Source organism: Antechinus flavipes, chromosome 1 (genome assembly GCF_016432865.1).
Source record: "Antechinus flavipes isolate AdamAnt ecotype Samford, QLD, Australia chromosome 1, AdamAnt_v2, whole genome shotgun sequence".
In the NCBI taxonomy this organism is placed as follows: Eukaryota; Metazoa; Chordata; class Mammalia; order Dasyuromorphia; family Dasyuridae; genus Antechinus; species Antechinus flavipes.
The window spans coordinates 368417603-368431377 of record NC_067398.1 but is presented as its reverse complement, the minus strand read 5'-3'; the positions used below and the strand labels follow the sequence as shown (position 1 = coordinate 368431377).

General features: G+C 32.3%; 1 protein-coding gene across 1 annotated transcript in view; it reads right to left on the bottom strand.

Moving 5' to 3' along the window:
* RIT2 (Ras like without CAAX 2) overlaps positions 1–13775 on the bottom strand; it is a 552797-nt gene that overhangs the window by 344783 nt on the left and 194239 nt on the right. The window lies entirely within an intron of this gene.

The following is a 13775-nucleotide window of genomic DNA, read 5'->3' as shown; positions in this document are numbered from 1 at the left end:
AATCAGGAAAAAGATATTTCTGTCTCCCATTTTTAGAGCATTCTCATATTATGTTGTACTTCTAAAGTAAAAAGTTCTTGAAGTAACTGTCCATATAATCTAATGTTAATCATACTCGTGCTCCAAAATCCCAATTGATCCTGTTGAATAAATCATTGTGATATTTACAACTGAACAGCTGGTCATTAGGACAAGTTTATTCATTCACAATTTTTTGAAATGCAAATGGGAAATGGACAATTAATATTTGTGCAGTCTTCTCTTTCTTGTTTATATTTCATATAGTCGCTTCATTTATTTCACACATTTGGCTTAAATGGGGCATAAGAAATGGGACAATATTTAGACTGGACATAGAATTAGGGGTGAATCACATGATTTTTAATTAAACAACAACACACAGCAGATAATGTGCTCTGGTTGACTAATGAAACATCTGACTTGTGAAGTGAGGCATGAGGGGAAGTCAAGTGTTCCCAGACCCTGTGAGATAGAGGCGCTTAATCAGCACAATCACAGAACCAGAGGAAATGTCTTCATGTTGGAACAGGTATAGAAAGAAGCACTGGGATTAGTACTAAAAATAAGTCTTATTCTCATTATTTTGTGGAAGGAGGATGAATGCTGCCTTCATCTAAACTGGTTTCTCTCCTAAAGTAAAACCTGATTAGCTTGACATATACAACAGATACAGTATTGAGCAGAATTTAAATGATTTCAGATATCAAATTTCTATCATCTATTCTTTTATGCATCCCTCCAATTAAATCAATTTTCAAAAACAAAAACTGGTCTAAAATTTTCTTACAACACAGAAGTTTTCCATATTGCTTCTTTTAAATTGAGTTTCAAAAGTGCAAATATTAAATAAAGCACAGAAATAAAAAATAGCACAAAATAGCCTAGAGAAAGATAAAGCCTCTAAAAAGTAATTATACTCAAAATTTTTCCTCAAATTTTCTCAAATGATTTATTACTATTGTTATTATTTTAATGTGGGGTTTTTAAAATTCACCACAGTACAACTTTGAAGTTCAAAGATAAAATATAGTCTCTCCCCTTTCAATTTATCCTGAACCAAACACAGTGATCAGATTTAAGTATACCTATTCATGCTACTCAGAAACATTCTCTACTGACAACAGAATAAAATTTGTATTTCTTAAGCTTAGATTTAAGGGTCTCCATGATCTGATTTTAGTTTGCCATTTCTCATATAGCTCCTTTTCATAATGCATTAATATAGCCATTATGTACTATTTCCCTTTCCCAGATTCCATCTTTTTCTGTCTATAAGTAAAGCTTCTAAAACTTGGGTCCACAGCAACCATTAATAGATTTCAGGGGAACTGTAAACTTGGATGGGGAAAAATCACATTTGTTTCACTAACCTTTAACTAGTACTTTGCATTTTAGTCGGTTATGATTTTTGTATTATTAAATTTCCAGATGTGTTGAACACAGAGGAAAGGTTAAGAAACCCTGGCCTATAGGATTAATATTAAAAATTAGAAGAATTACATTAACAGATATTAACATTGAACTTTAACTTCTGTAAAATACAGTAATATCCTAGTTTCACAGCAAGTGTGGTGGATGGCAAAAGATATTTTATGTGTTTTACATATCGGGGAATTAAAACTCAGAGAATCTAAAATCTTTTTGATCATATCATTAAAAGTTTTTAATGGCAGAATTTAAACCAAGACTTCTAATATTCTTTCATTTCAATGTTCTCCTTCTTATCCCTTAAGATCCAACATAGGTACTGTTTGTTCTCAAATATTTTCCCTAATGGGCTGAGTTGTTCTAATGTCAGACATTTGAATAACAGGCTATTTCATGAAGAATCCACATAAAGCAAATGCTCACATTGTAATCAAAAGAAGCAATAAAGAAAGTCTCTGAAAAATTCTGGAATTGATTGCATGACCTGAGAGACACTGACACAGGCGTGCCCAGCACAGTGTGCCCTCATCAGAGAAGGTGCTGTGTTTTATGAGTAAAGCATAATTGAAATAGTTCAAAAAATAATGTGAGATGAGCAGATTTAGAAAATCCATCCCAAATGTGCACATGGACTATTTGTACCTGACTTTTGCTAGCATACTCTGAGCTACCATTGATCTGATCAGCCACAGTTGTACATGCTGTAACCTAACTCTAACACAGTAATTTTATTTTGGTCCTCTTCAAAAAAGAAAGATAAAAACGAACCAACTAATATAGGAATTGAAATATTGATATGATATACTTCACAATTATATTCTTGTTTAAAAAGGAGCTATTGTTATGTTTATGTATTCTATAAGAAAGGTGACGCATACTGGTTATATGTTCCTATGAAAATTACTTTTTTTCTGCCCCAAAGGAACTCTTTAATTCAATATGATGAAATGTAAGTATATTTATATAAATACATATACACAAGCATAATATGTATTGCTTACATTATGTATAAGCCACATATAAATTTAAACACATCTGTATGATGACATTAACTAAAATGTACATTTCTAGCATGTACATTCACTAAAATGTACATTTCTAGCTATATATAAAATCAACACATTTTTTAAAATTGGTATCTTTAAGATCCTATACTTTTTAATTATAATCTGTTGTTTTCCAAATAGACTTTTCCTTAAATTTCAATAGTATAAATATGCTCATTTTCTCCAATATGTAGTATACTTACTGATGGCATTTCTGTGATATGGAGAAACTGTATGATGAGAGATTAAATTTTGTGAACCAGAATGAATTTATTATAAAGAGATATAGAAGGCAGCAGTGGGAAGATACAGAATGAGAAAGAGAGGGAGACAAGAGACAGAGAGAATATCCATGGAAGATACCCAGGAGAAAGTATACAGGGTACTGATAATTAGTGACTTTCCATTTGGGAAAAGAAGCATCAGAAACTGAAGTAGGCCTCTTCCCTGGTTCTTATTGTCTGAAATGGCAGACCTTTTCCTAAGCATTAAGTTTTTTAAAATTCTTAATTTAATTAGGGTATCCATAAATTTCAGAATTACTGAATAAATTATGGCATATGAAAGTTAGATAATATTATTTTTCTGTAAGAAACAACCAACAGGATGATTTCAGAGAGGCCTGGAGAGATTTACACAAAGTGATGCTAAAGGAAATAAGCAGAACCAGGAGATCATTATACACGACGACAAGAAAATTATAGGAGGATCAATTCTGATGGACATGGCTCTCTTCAACAATGAGATGATTTGATATAGTTCCAATTGTTCAGTGATGAAAAGAGCCATCTACACATAGAAAAAGGACTGTGGGGACTGAGTATAGTTCACAACGTAGCATTTTCACTCTTTTTGTTGTTGTTTGCTTTCATTTTATTTTGCTTCTCTTTTTTTCTTGTGTGGCACAACAATTATATAAATATGTATGCATATGTTGGATTTAACATATATTTCTACCATGTTTAACATATATTGGACTACTTGCTATCTAGGGGAGGGCATGGAGGAAAGGGGAAAAATTGGAACACAGGGTTTTGCAAGGGCTAATGTTGAAGAATTGTTCACACATATGATTTGAAAAATAAAAAGCTTTAATAAAAAATAAATTAAAAAAAGAAAAATAATTAAGGTATCAATGATTATTATAGATAAATTTAAGCATTTCAAAATTATTTTGGTAAGTATGCTTCATTATTTGTAAATGAGGAATTGCAAAAAAAAGAGAAAAAAAAAACAGTGGTGATGATATATAGGAAAAAGAGAATCCTTGATAAATCTAGTTACTGATGAGAGTAATATGAAAAATAATCTTGATTATTCAATGTAATAAAAATCCCAAAGCATGTTAGGATATAGATCTTTTGCCCTTAAGTAAATGCAATTTAATTGATACTTTGTCTGATAGGAAGATAGTTTGATGGATCATTTGTAGTTATTCATTGCATTCTCATTCTCTAGTCAGGCATAGGTAAAACTTTCACTTAGAGAGAAGTCAAAGACTACAACTAGAGAATTGGTTTCAATGGTATAAGGATAAAAAATAACAAGTATCTCAAGCCTGCAATGCCCATATTTCAAGGGTGATAGCCAAAAGGAGGAGTCAATATAATTATTCTTCATCTTCATCTTAATTCCCTAAGGGTCATAAACAAGGGCAAGCATTTTTTTTTCTCTACAATAAATTCTTTTAAACTATTTTAGTTTAAGTCATCATGTTTATTTTTATAGGTTTCTTTTCTTGCATATGCATACTATGATAATTAGCTGTCATTTTTGCTCCTGTTAATTAGAAGAATTAGCCTCTTTTCTTTCTGGAAGCTTTTAGTTTATTGCTCCTAATTTTTCTATTAAAAAAATAAACAAACAAACAAAAAAACCCAGGGTAACCAGGACAGCTAGGTGGCAAAGTGGATAGAGCACCAGCCCTGAAATCAGGAGGGCTTGAGCTCAACTCTGGTCTCAGACACTTAACACTTCCTACCTTGGGCAAATCACTTAATCTCGATTGCCTTAGCAAAAAAAAATTTAAAAAAATAAGTAAGAAAAAAAGGAAGGAAGGAAGAAAGAAAGAAAGAAAAAGCAAGAAAGCAAGAAAGCAAGAAAGCAAGAAAGCAAGAAAGCAAGAAAGCAAGAAAGCAAGAAAGAAAGAAAGAAAGAAAGAAAGAAAGAAAGAAAGAAAGAAAGAAAGAAATGAAGGAAGGAAGGAAGGAAGGAAGAAAAAAAGAAAGAAAGAAAGGAAGGAAACAGATTCTTAAAACAAGATCTGAAGAGAGAGTAAGTATATTTTGAATGTAGTCCTAAAAGTTTCTTACAATGAGATAAATGTATACCTTATGACTCATATTTTATGACACACATACCTAAAAGTAGAGATGCCTTTTCTTTTATATCTACTTTCTTGGACTTTTTTATTGAGATCTGAGTTGAATCTATCTTAATAGTACTATATTTCTATATGTAAAAATCAATTTCCAACTATTCCAAATTTATACTTAAAATAATGCTCCTTTTATATTTGGCTATAATGTTTTCTGAAATGGACAGAGTAAGCATTTTTAGGAAGAAACCACACCCAAACAAAAACCACAAATTACATTTATTTCCTTCTTGAAAAGAACAATACAAAATGAAAACATCCAAAACAGTTTCTCCCAAATTAATCAAATAAACTTGATAATAAATAGTTCTCATACAAATATGTTTGAGAAGAAATACAGACAGTTTGGAAGATTTGAAATTAAAATGCCCTTGGATAAATACACTGAGGGACACATTTGAGGACCAAAGATTTTCAGAGAAAAATATGGATGCAGAATATTGTGTCCCATTAGTTTAATACATAGATCCAGACACAGATGTGTGTGCATCACATATATTATATGTACATGTCTATATAATTATTTTAGAATTATAGCTGAATAAATTATATCAAATAATTACTTGGAAAGTATGTAAAGACTAATAAGGAAGGTTACACTTATATATGAAATACTGATAGAATATTGTGTTTAACACCTTAAATAAGTCACAAATACAGATAGAATCAGATTTCAAGCATTAGAAATAAAGGGATAAGGAGATAACCAGATGAAAAAAGAAGCAATGGAGGAAGTTGGTGACATGAGGATTTGGGACACGTGGTAAAATTTGCTGTTTATTTGAGACAGAATATAGAAACTAATAAGAGATGGTTAAAGCTGATAGGTAGGCTCTATAGCTATTTTATCTAGGAACACAACTGATTGAAAGAAAGGAACTGATTTACTGTGCCCTAATTTGTTGAAGAAAATCAGAATTTTCTAGCTAGTACTAGAGATAAGGGAAACATTTTAGGAAGTTGTCTATGTTGCCTATACAAATATCTCTCCCCCTGGTATGAGAAGGAGAGAGGGGGATAATAGTCTTTGCATATACTTTGAAATGAGAAGAAATATAATTTAATCTATATCTGATTGAATAAAACAAATTTCCCTGATACTAAAGCCTGACGGGGGAAAGGTTATATAGCCCAGTTGTTATCTGGGTTTTTATTTATATTTTTATTAAAGCTTTTTATTTACAAAGCATAAGCATAGGCATTTTTTCCAATATTGACCCTTGCATAACCTTTTCTTCCAAATTTTCCCTTCCTTACTCCCACCCCATCCCCTAGCTGGCAGGTAGTCCAATATATGTTAAATATGTTGAAATACATGTCATATCCAATTTATGTATACATATTTATATAGTTATCTTGTTGTACAAGAAAAATCAGATCAAGAAGGAAGAAAAAGAAAAACTGAGAAAGAAACAAAATGCAAGCAACTAACAACAGAGAGAATGAGAATGCTTGCTATGTTGTGTTCCACACTCTGTTCTCCAGGTTCTTTCTCGGGGTGTAGATGGCTCTCTTCATCAATGCACAGGTAGAAATGGTTTGACTCATCTCAATGTTGAAGGGAGCCATGTCCATCAGAATTGATCATTGTAAAGTCTTCCTGTTACCATTTATAATGATCTCCTGGTTCTACTCATTTCACTTAGCATCAGTTTATGTAAGTCTCTCCAAGCCTCTCTAAAATTATCCTGCTGGTCCTTTCTTATAGAATAATAGTATTCCATAGCATTCATATACCATAATTTATTCAGCCTTTCAACCCAACAGATGGGCATCCATTCAGTTACAGTTTCTTGCCATTACAAAAAGGGCTGCCACAAACATTTTTGCACATGTGGGTTTCTCTCCCTACTTTAAGATCTCTTTGGGATATAAGCCCAGTAGTTACATTGTTAGATCAAAGGGTATGCACAGTTTGATAACTCTTTGAGCATAGTTCCAAACTGCTCTCCAGAATGGTTGGATACATTCACAGTTCTACCAATAAGGTATCAGTGTCCCAGTTTTCCCACAGCCTCTCCATGTAGAGGGCCAAGTGTACTTGAAACAAGTAATCTTACAACAAGATGTTAACTCAGTGGAATTGTTAACTCCATGGAATTGAGATAATGATTCTCCAGTTTATATGTACTTAGTACTTAGTATAGTTCTACAAGTTGATATCTATTCTATAAGATTGACACCTATGATGATGTACTTATAACACAATATATAAAAACTAAGAGATCTGGGAGGGAAGAGAGACTTGGAGAAAGAAAAGACAGAGGACTGGAGGCTGAAGCTCAGACTCGAAGATAAAGACCCTCCTCGTGGCTGTCCTGTCTCCTTCACTTGTCGACTAAGACCAAGGCCCATGTGAACATCCCTCAGAAAGCTAGCCCTGGCCTAGGCAAAGGAGACCGACAGTGAAGGAGATGATAAAGACTTTGGACTTTCTCTGAGTATTCTCCTGGAGATTACTCTGCTGAGACCAAGGTTGGTCTAAAGGCCCTCAGAAAGCTAGTCAGAACATATCATCTCCTTCATTCTTCATTATCTTTTCTTGTTATCTTAACCAATCTGACAGGTGTGTAGTGGTATCTCAGAGTTGTCTTGATTTGCAGTTCTCTGATCAATAGTTTGGAGCACATTTTCATATGGCTACAAATAGTTTCAATTTCTTGATCTGAAAATTATCTGTTCATATCCTTTGACTATCAATTGGAGAATGGCTGAACTATTATAAAATTAAGTCAATTCTCTGTGTTTTAGAAATGAGGACTTTATCAGATCCTTTGGATGTAAAAATGTTTTCCCAGTTTATTGCTTCCCTTTTAATCTTGTCTGCATTACTTTTGATTGTACAAAAACATTATAACTTAATATAATCAAAGTTATCTATTTCATGATCAATAATGATCTCTAGCTCTTCTTTGGTCACAAATTCTTTCCTTCTCCACAAATATGAGAAGTAAACTATTCTATGTTCTTCTAATTTGTTTATAATATCATTCTTTATGTCTAGATTATGAACCCATTTGAACCTTATCCTGGTATATTGTATTAGTTGTGGGTCTATGCCTACTTTCTGCCACATTAATTTCCAATTTTCCCAGCAATTTTTGTCAAATAGCAAATTTTTATCCTAAAAGCTGGGTCCTTTCAGTTTAGTATTTGAAAAACTAGATTGTTATAGTCATTGGCTATTTTGTTCTGTGAACCTAAATTATTCCACTGATCAATGTCTCTATTTCATAGCCAGTACAAAATGATTTTGATGACCCCTGCTGTATAATATAGTTTTAGATCTGTTACAGTTAGGCCACTTTCATTTGCTTTTCTCTTCATTAATTCCTTTGAAATTCTTGACCTTTTGTTCTTCCAGATGAATTTTTTGTTATTTTTTCTAGATCAATAAAGTAGTTTTGGGGAGTTTTATTGGTATAACACTAAATAAATAGATTAATTTAGGCAGTATTGTCATCTTTATTATTATTAGCTTGAAGTTATCCATGAGCACTTGATATTTTTCCAATTGCTTAGATCTGATTTTATTTGTGTGTAAAGTGTTTTATAGTTTTGTTTATATAGTTCCTGACTTTTCCTTGGCAGACAAATTCCCAAATAGTTTATATTATTAATGGCTATTTTAAATAGAATTTCTCTTTGTATCTCTTGCTGTTGGATTTTGTTAGTGATATATAAGAATGCTGATGATTTATGTGGATTTATTTTGTATCCTGCAACTTTGCTAAAGTTGTGGATTGTTTCTAATAGGTTTTTAGTTGATTCTCTAGATTCTTTAAGTATATATCATATCATCTTCAAAGAGTGATAATTTGGTTTCCTCATTACCTACTCTAATTCCTTTAATCTCTTTTTCTTTTCTTATTGCAAAGATTAGTATTTCTAATGCAATATTATAAAGCAATGATGATAGTGGGCAACCTTGTTTCACTTCTGATTTAATTGGGAATGGTTCTTGTTTATCCCTATCACATATGATGCTTGCTGAGGATTTTAAATAGATGCTACTAACTGTTTTAAGGAAAAAGTCCATTTATTTCTATACTCTCTAGTGTTTTTGATAGGAATGGGTGTTGGATTTTATCAAATGCTTTTTCTGCCTCTATTAAAATAATCATATGTTTTTGTTATTTTGGTTATTGATACAGTCAATTATGCTAATAGTTTTCCTAATATTGAACCACCCCTGCATTGCTGGTATAAATCCTACTTGGTTATGGTGTATTATCCTAGGGATGACTTTGTGTAATCTCTTTGCTAATATTTTCTTTAAAATTTTTGCATCAATATTCAATAAAGCAATTGGTGTAGAATTTTCTATCTCTGTTTTTGTGCTACCTGGTTTAGATATCAATACCATGTCTATGTCATAAAAAAGAATTTGGTAGGAGTCCTTCATTCCCTATTTTTAAAAATAGTTTATATAGTATTAGAGTTAATTGTGCTTTAAATATTTGGTAGAATTCAGATGTAAATCCATCTGGTCCTAGGGATTTTTTTCTTAGGGAGTTGATTAATAGCTTGTTGTATTTCTTTTTCTAAAATAGGACTATTTAAGTAATTTATTTACTCTTCTGTTAATCTGAACAATCTATATTTTTATAGGTATTCCTCCATTTCACTTAGGTTGTCAAATTTATTGTCATAATGTTGGGCAAAGTAACTCCTGATAATTGCTCTACTTTCCTCTTCATTAGTTGGTAGTTCTCCCTTTTTGTTTTTGAGGCTAACAATTTGATTTTCCTCTTTCCTTTTTTTCTAATCAAATTAACTAAAGGTTTATCTATTTTGTTCCTTTTTTTCATAAAACCAACTCTTAGATTTATTTATTCAATATTTTTTATTTTACTTTCAATTTTATTGATCTCTCCTTTTATTTTTAGAATTTCAAGTTTGGTATTTGATTAGGGGTTTTTAGTTTCTTCTTCTTTCTAGTTTTTTTAGTTGCAAGCCCAATTTATTAATCTTCTCTTTCTCTATTTTATGCAAGTAAGCATCTAGAGATATAAAATTTCTCCTTATTACCACTTTGGCTGCATTCCACAAATTTTGGTATGTTGTTTCATTATTGTCATTCTCTTGGATCAAATTATTAATTGTGTCTATGATTTGCTGTTTCACCCATTCATTCTTTAGGATGAGATTATTTAGTTTACAATTTCTTTTTGGTTTATTTTCCCCTGGCCCTTTATTAAGTGCATCGTGATCTGAAACAAATGCATTTACTGTTTCTGCCTTTTTGTGTTTGAATTTGAAGTCTTTATGTACTAATATATGATCAATTTTTTTTATAGGTTCCATGAACTGCTGTGAAGAAAGTATATTCTTTTCTATCTCCATTCAATTTTCTCCAAAGATCTATTATAACTAGTTTTTTTTTTTTTTCTAGTATTCTATTTAACTCTTTAACTTTTTTCTTATTTATTTTGTGGCTTGGGTTTATATAGTTCTGATAGTGCAAGGTTTTGATCTCCCACTATTATAGTTTTGCTGTCTATTTCTTCTTGTAACTCTCTTAACTTCTCCTTTAGGAGTTTAGATGCTACACCACTTGGTGTATATATGTTTAATATTGATATAGTTTCATTGTCTATAGTACCCTTTAGCAAGATATAGTTTCCTTCATTATCTCTTTTGATTAGGTCAATTTTTGCTTTTGCTTGATCTGAGATTAGGATGGCTACCCCTCCTTTTTTTAAATTTCACTTCAAGCATAAGAGATTCTGTTCTAGCCTTTTACCTTTACTCTGTATGGATTGCTCTGCTTTACATATGTTTCTTGTAAACATTACATTAGAGGATTCTGACTTTTAACCCAGTCTGCTATCTGCTTACATTTTATGGGAGCATTCACCTTATTCACATTTACATTTAAAACTGCTTATGGTATTTCCTGCCATCTTATTAACCTCAAATTATACTTTTCTCTTTCCTTTTGCTCTTTCTTTCCCAGTATTTTGCTTATGAGCACTACTTGCTTCAAGTAATCCTCTCCTTTTAGAGACCATCTCTCTTTCTTATACCTTTCTCCTACTATTTCTCTTTTCCCTTCTATTTAGCCTACCCCTTCCCTTTTCCTCTTTCCCCTCCCACTTTTCTAAAAGATGAGAGATGTTTCTTGGTGAAATCAAATATATCTAATATTCTTTCTTTGGGCCAAATCTGATTAGACTAAGATTCATGCAATATTCATCATCTTCCTTCTTTCCCTCATTTATAATATGTTTTCTTTGCCTCTTCCTGAGATGCAATTCCCCTCATTTTATTTCTACTTTCCCCCTTTTTTTCTTTTACAATCCCTTTTCCATCTCTAGTTTCTTTTTTTATAATATAACAGTAAAATCAGATTATACATGTCCTCACAATGTATATCCATAACAGAAATACATTCTCAAGAGTTTTTTTTTTTTCTTTTTACCTTTTTATGCTTCTTTTGAGTTCCATATTTGAAGGTCAAATTTTTTGTTTAGCTCTGGTCTTTTCAGCAAAAATAAATGGAATTCACTAGTTTCATTTAATGTCCATTTTCTTCCCTGAATGAAAATGCTCAGTCTAGCAGGCTAATTTATTCTTGGCTATATTGTGTAATCTTTATTGTTGCTCCTCAGTGTTTGAATTGTTTCTTTCTGGCTGCTTATAATATTTTTTCCCTGGGCTGATAGTTCTGAAATTTAGACACATTATTCCTTGAGGTCTCTTTCAGGAGGCATTTGGTGAATTCTTTCAATGCTCATTTTACCTTCTGATTCTATGATATCTGGGCAGTTCTCTTTGATGATTTCCTTAAAGATAGTGTTGAGACTCTTTTTTTTCCCATCATGTGCTTCAAGGAATCAAATAATCCTTAGATTGTCTCTCCTAGATCTATTTTCCAGGTTGGTTGTTTTCCCAATTAAGTATTTCACTTTTTTTTTTCTATTTTTTCTTTTTTCTTTCTTTTTTTTTTTTTTTTTTTGGTTTTGCTTGATTAACTCCTGTTGTGTTATTGAGTCATTAATTTCCATTTGTTCAGTTCTGAATTTTAGTGAATTATTTTCTTTCTTTCTTTCTTTCTTTTTCTTTCTTTTTGTATTTGTCCAATTGAATTTTTAAAACAATTGTTTTGTTTTATGGAATTCTTTTCCATTTCACAGATAATGTTTTTAAGGAGTTATTTTCTTTTTTTATTTCACATTCTGTTTTTCTGGGAGTTGCTTTCTTTTTATATTTTATCAAATCTATCTTTCAATGAGTTATATGACCTTTTCCAAATACTCTTGTAAAATTTTCATGTCCATTCACCATTTTTCTTTTAGCTCTCTTTTAAGATCCTTTTTATTTCTTCAAGGAGAGCCTTATGTGATGGGGAACAGGTTATACCACCTTTTGGGGCTTCATCTGGAGACAATCTGTCTTTAGTCTCCTCAGGGTTTGAAATCTATACTTTTCTTTCACCATAAAAGCTGTCTATCATCAGAAACCTCTTTACTTTTTAACTTTTTTTTTTTAATTAAGGTTTGCCTTTAGGACAGGGGAGGTTTTCCAAGTGGTTGAGGCTGCCCTGGGTCAGTGCTGAATCACTCCTGGTTTCTGGGTGGGTGTGTCCAGTTCCCATCAAGATTCACTATTGTCTTTTGTGTTTGTGTGGATGTTTTATAACTTCTCTGCTAATCTACTGGCTTGCAACCAGGGCAGAGTAGCTAACACTGCTATAGATTTCTGTAGATTCCTCTCTGTAAATTCTCTGCCATGGGGAATCCACACTGCCCGCCTGAGTATGCAGCACCTCCACAAAGTCTGTATTGCACTGGGGCTCTGGGCTATCTGTGCTTGCATTTGTACTCAGCTGTTTGTGCTTTGCTGCCTCTCTCCTATTTCTGACTGAAACAGGCTTTTTCTGGTCTGTTTCCTCCCTGTAGATTCTCCATCACTCAGAGTCCTCACGGTCCATGGAGACTACCTTGGGACTCTGCTGTCTGTGCTGGCATTTGTCTTCAGCTGCTTGTGCTGGCTGCCTCCCTCCCATTTCCAATTGAAACAGACCTTTTCTGCTGATCTTCAAAATATCTTCTGCTGATAATTTGTTACACTCCCAATATTTGTGAGTTCTGCTGGTCCAGAGCTTAATTCAAAGGCTGGATTTTGTAATGAGTGTGAGAGTTGTAGAGAAGGTCAGAAATAAATGTGTAGTTTCAATCATCTTGGCTCCACCCCCTGAAGACTTAGTCCTGTTGTTAGCTAAAGCGTAAACCCAAAAAGTTTATCTGAGCCTTATTATAGATTTGAGGCATTTGGCAGTTTTCTAACTTAAGTGAATTTCTTGGCAGTGAAAGACTATCATATTTTCTCAACATTTTGCAAGGACAGAAGTATGCTCAAACACTTTGTCTGGGATTCATTAGAGGACCTTGCTAGCTCAATGGACAGAAGAACTGAGTTCAAATATGATCTGACACCTATTAGCTGTATGACGCTGTTCAAATCATTTAACCTCTATTTATTTTATTCCAATAAAGAAGAAAATAGCAAGTCCCCCACAGTATCTTTGCCAAGAAAACTCCATGGACAACAGTGACATGCAATAGTCCATGAGGTCGCAAAGAATGAGACATGAAGGGATAATAACAGTTTCATAAGCCTAACAGTATTAGAGTTTTATTTTCTAACAGAAAAAATAAAAAGGATAGAAGAAGAATAGTTATGTATGTATGTGCATTGTAGATCCTATTCTTTTATTTCTGCTTTTATTTTCTATTGAGAAAAAAGTTTGATTATTCTAATTTTGACTAATTTTATGCCATGAAATAGAATTATTTAAAACTTTTCATTTCTGAGTATATGTTTATTGTGACTGATTTTGTGTAAATCAGAAAAAAACACTGCTGGACCTTTAGAAGGTACATTAATGGGTCCCACCA